The following is a 5,661-nucleotide window of genomic DNA, read 5'->3' as shown; positions in this document are numbered from 1 at the left end:
AGACGGAGTCTCGCTCTGTGGCCCGGGCTGGAGTGCAGTGGCCGGATCTCAGCTCACTGCAAGCTCTGCCTCCCGAGTTTACACCATTCTCCTGCCTCAGCCTCCTGAGTAGCTGGGACTACAGGCGCCCGCCACCTCGCCCGGCTAGTTTTTTGTATTTTTTAGTAGAGACGGGGTTTCACAGTGTTAGCCAGGATGGTCTCGGTCTCCTGACCTCGTGATCCGCCCGTCTCGGCCTCCCAAAGTGCTGGGATTACAGGCTTGAGCCACCGCGCCCGGCCTACAGAGCTCTTTATTAAGGCTGTTAGCCCTTAGGACAGTTGCCCCAAACATTCTTCTCAGTTTGCTTACCTTTTAATTATTTTTGTGGTTTTGTGGTGGTATTTTTTGTTTGTTTTACAGACAATGTCTTGTTCTGTGCAGTGACCCAGTCATAGCTCACTGCAGCCTTGAGCTCCTGGGCTCAAGCCATCCTCCAACCTCGGCTTTCTGAGTAGCTGGGACTAAAGGCACTTTCAACCAGGCCCGACTAATTTTTTTATTTTTTTGTAGTGATGGGCTAGTCTTGAATTCCTGGCATCAAGCAATTCTCCCACCTTGGCCTCTCAAAGCACTGGGAATATTCTATGTGTAAGCCATGATGCTCGCCCTGTTATTAATGATTGCTTTTTTTGTCTTGTTTTGTTTTGAGACAGGGTCTCACTTTGTTGCTCAGGTCGGAGTGCCGCTATGTGATCTCGGCTCACTGCAACCTCCACCTCCCAGGTTCAAGCAATTCTTGTGCCTCAACCTCCCAAATTGCTGGGATACGCCAGGCGCAGTGGCTCACACTTGTAATCCCAGCACTTTGGGAGACCAAGGTGGGTGGATCACTTGATGTCAGAAGTTTGAGATAGCTTGACCAACATAGTGAAACCCTGTTTCTACTAAAAATACAAAAATTAGCCAGATGTGGTGGCGGGCACCCGTAATCCCAGCTACTTGGGAGGCTGAAGCAGGAGAATCACTTGAACCCAGGAGGTAGAGGTTGCAGTAAGCAGAGATCCTGCCACTGTACTGCAGCCTAGGCAACAGAGGGAGACTCCATCTCAAAAAAAAGAAAAGAAAAGAAAAGAAAAAATACCAAATAGCTGGGATTACAGGCATGCACCATCACACCCAGCTAATTTTTGTGTTTTTAGTAGAGATGGAGTTTCATCATGTTGGCCAGGCTGGTCTGGAACTCTGGATCTGAAGTGATCCACCCACCTCAGCCTCCCAAAGTGCTGGGATTACCGGTGTGAGCCACTGCACCCGCCTATGATTGCTTTTTAATATTTAGACGTATAGAAGTTTAAATTTCTTGATGTCAAAGCCATGGATATGTTCCTTTGAGGTTTGTCTTTAAGTTTAGAAAGTCCTTTCCCTCCAGAGATTAAGCACATATTTGTTATCTTTGGTATCATTTGTAAGACACATGTTGTACAGTTTAGCCTCAATAAGATAGGAATATGTTTTATTTATTTTTTCTGCTTTTTTTTTTTGAGATGGAGTCTTGCTCTGTCACCCAGGCTGGAGTGTAATGGCATGATCTCAGCTCACTGCAACCTCCACCTCCCGGATTCAAGTGATTCTCCTACCTCAAACTCCAGAGTAGCTTGGATTACAGGCGCTTGCCACCACGCCCAGCTAATTTTTGTGTTTTTAGTAGAGATGGGGTTTCGCCATGGTGACCTCAGGTGATCCACCTGCCTCAGCCTCCCAAATTGCTGGGATTACAAGCATGAGCCCCCGCGCCTGGCCAGGTATGTTTTAAAACCAATGATATTGGCCAGGCGCGGGGGCTCACGCCTGTAATCCCGGCACTTTGGGAGGCCAAGACGGGCAGATCACAAGGTCAGGAGCTGGAGACCATCCTGGCTAACATGGTGAAACCTCATTTCTACTAAAAATACAAAAAAATTAGCCGTGTGCGGTGGCGGGCACCTGTAGTCGCAGCTACTCAGGAGGCTGAGGCAGGAGAATAATGTGAACCCAGGAGGTGGAGCTTGCAGTGAGCGGAGATCGCGCCACTGCACTCCAGCCTTGGCGACAGAGCAAGACTCCGTCTCAAACAAACAACAACAAAAAAACAAAAAAACAATGATATCAGATGGGCGTCATGGGTCACCCTGTAATCCTAGCTCTTTGGGAGAGCATGGTGGGCTGATCACCTGAGGTCAAGAGTACCAGACGCACCTGGCCAACATGGTGAAACCTTGTCTCTACTAAATTATCACTTCTCATCCTTTTGGCAAAGATCAAGTGTAGTAAAAAAGAGAAATTAACCGGGTGTGGTGGCCCACGCCTGTAATCCCAGCTACACAGGACTCTGAAGTGGGAGGATGGCTTGAACCCCAGAGGCAGAGGTTGCAGTGAGCCAAGATCACACCACTGCACTCCAGCCTAGGTGACAGAGCGAGACTCTGCCTCAAAGAAAAGAAAAGAAATGCAATCATAAATAACACGACTGGGCATGGTGGCTCACATGTGTAATGCTAGCACTTTGGGGGCCCGAGGCAGGCAGATTGCTTGAGTTGAGGAGTTTGAAGCAAGCCTGGGCAACATGGCCAAAATCCAACTCTACAAAAAATACAAAAATTAGCCAGGCACAGTAACAAAGTGAGACCCTGTTTCAAAATAATAATAATAATAATAATAATAATACTATGTCGCCCAGGCTGGAGTGCAGTGGCATGATCTCGGCTCAGTGCAGCCTCCCCCACCCAGACTCAGGTGATCCTCCTGCCTCAGCCTCCCAACAAGTAGCTGGGACTATAGGCACATGCCATCACACCAGGCTAATCTTCGTATTTTTAGTAGAGACAGGTTGGCCAGGCTGGTCTGGAACTCCTGAACTCAGGTGATCTGACTGCCCTGGCCTCCCAAAGTGCTGGGATTACAGGCATAGAGCCACCATGCCAGGCCAGAATTTGTTCATAGTAGTACAGAAAATAATGGTGAGACTTAAAATTGATGATATTTTAAGATTTCATGGAAACTGTTATACTCCAATTCTTTTGTGTGATGACATGTTACAGCCATTGAAATGATATTTTCATGGATTTCTTTATAATGTGAAGTAGGCTGGGTGCAGTGTCTTACACCTGTAATCCCAGCACTTCAGGAGGCCGAGGTAGGTGGATCAGCTGCTGTCAGGAGTTCAAAACCAGCCGACCAACATAGTGAAACCCCCTCTCTACTAAAAATACAAAAATCAGTCAGGCGTGCTGGCGGGTACCTGTAAACCCAGCTACTTGGGAGGCTGAGGCAAGAGAATCACTTGAACCTGGGAGGTGGAGGTTGCAGTGAGCCAAGATTGTGCTGCTGCACTCCAGCCTGGGCAGCAGAGCGAGACTCCATCTCAAAAAAAAAAAAAAAAAAAAAAAAGACCTGGCCAACATGGTGAAACCCTGTGTCTACTAAAATACAAAAATTGGCCAGGCGTGGTGGTGGATGCCTGTAATCCCAGCTACTCAGGAGGCTGAGGCAGTAGAATCGCTGGAACCTGGGAGGCAGAGGTTGCAGTGAGCCAACATGCCATTGCACTCCAACCTGGGTGACAGAGCCAGACTCCATCTCAAAAATAAATAAATAAATAAAATGCTTACTGGTATTTCAGTTAATTCCCAAAACAACGCAATGGGAGATGAGTACTATTATTTACCCCACTTTACGAATTTTACAGAGAGAGGTTAGTGTAATTAATTTGCTCCAGATAGGTTCACAGCTGCTAAACACTGCCATGATTGACCCCCTAGTCGGCTAGGATCCCCAAACCACCGCTCACCAAACAGCCCTCAAGAAACAGAACTCTGGGCCAGGTGTGGTGGCTCATGCCTGTAATTCCAGCACTTTGGGAGGCCGAGGCAGGTGGATCACCTGGGGTCAGGAGTTCACAACCAGCTTGAGCAACATAGAGAAACCCTGCCTCTACTAAAAATACAAAACATTAGCTGGGCGTGGTGGTGGGCTGAGGCAGGAGGCTGAGGCATGAACCTGGGAGGCGGAGCTTGCAGTGAGCCCAGATTGTGCCACTGCACTCCAGCCTGGGCGACAGAGCAAGACTCCATCTCAAGAAAAAAAAAAAAAAAAAAGCCAGGGGCGGTAGCTATGCCTGCAATCCCAGCACTTTGGGAGGCCAAGGTGGGTGGATCACCTGACGTCAAGAGTTGGAGACCAGCTTGGCCAACATGGTGAAATCCCGTCTCTACTAAAAAAATACAAAAAATAGCTGGGCTTGGTGGTACGTGCCTGTAATCCCAGCTAATTGGAGGCTGAGGCAGGAGAATCACTTGAACCTGGGAAGCCGAGGTTGCAGTAAGCCCAGATCACGCATCTGCACTCGAGCCTGGGTGACAGAACGAGACAAAAGATTTCTGAAGCCCCCACACAACTCACACCCAACTCCTCCCCCAGTGTTTCCATCTCAGTCAAAGTAGCATCCTTCCCCCTCTTCCCCACCCCCCTGCAATTTACCCAGTTCCCTGGCCCCAGTTTCTCTAAGCGTCCACCTGAGCATGACCAGCTGGCTTTATCTTCAAAATATATCCCGAACCTGTGCAGTATTACCACCCTAGTCCAAGCAACCTGCAACCATACCTATCTGGATTCTTGTAACTGCTTCCTACCTGGCATCTCTGCTTCTACTCTTGCCCCTGCTCTCCCCCATAATGTTTACATGGATTTTTTAAAATAGGTAAATCAGACCATGCCACTTCCCTTCCCAGAGCCCTGTGGTGGTTTCTCATCATTAGAATAAAGAGCTCTCCTGATCCAGGCCTTGCTTAGCTTTCTGACTTCCTTGTTTTATTTTATTTTTATTTATTTATTTGTTTTTTTGAGACAGAGTCTAGCTCTGTCATCACCCAGGTTGGAGTGCAATGGCGCAATATTGGCTCACTGCAAGCTCTGCCTCCCAGGTTCACGCCATTCTCCTGCTTCAGCCTCCAGAGTAGCTGGGACTACAGGCGCCTGCCACCACACCCAGCTAATTTTTTTGTATTTTTAGTAGAGACCGGGATTCACCGGGTTAGCCAGGATGGTCTCGATCTCCTGACCTCGTGATCCTCCTGCCTTGGCTTCCCAAAGTGCTGGGATTACAGGCGTGAGCTCCTGCACCTGGCCCTGACTTCCTTTTCTAATGCTGGCGACAGTTAGAGGTGAGCACCCTGTGAAGACATGGGCCCTCTATTAGGTGGAGGGGAGGGGAGGACAGGGAGGCAGGGAGGGAGGGAAGAAAGGGAGAAAACACCAACAACTCAAAGAAGAATCACCATATAAACAACCTGTGCCCGTCAGGAACGTGCATCTTGCCTGCTATTATCTAATAGTTGAGACATGAAGTGGACTGACAAATTTGTGGGTTCTTGTTATGAGGAACTGACCTAGGTTGATATTCATTCTGCCAGAGCCATTGGAATTTGTAGCCTCTGAAAAGAGTTGTGCTATTTGGCAAAACCTGAATTGGGCATCACTTATCTTCATGTGCTTAGCCAAAGCCCTAGAAAAACTTTTTTGAAGCCAGGCACGGGAGGCTCACACCTGTAATCCCAGCACCCTGGGAGGGTGAGGCGGGTGGATCACGAGGTCAGGAGTTCGAGACCAGCCTGGCCAAGATGGTGAAACCCTGTCTCCACTAAA

This window comes from Piliocolobus tephrosceles, chromosome 1 (assembly GCF_002776525.5).
Source record: "Piliocolobus tephrosceles isolate RC106 chromosome 1, ASM277652v3, whole genome shotgun sequence".
NCBI classification, from domain to species: Eukaryota; Metazoa; Chordata; class Mammalia; order Primates; family Cercopithecidae; genus Piliocolobus; species Piliocolobus tephrosceles.
The sequence above is the reverse complement of the archived record's forward strand: the minus strand, read 5'-3'. Positions refer to the sequence as shown.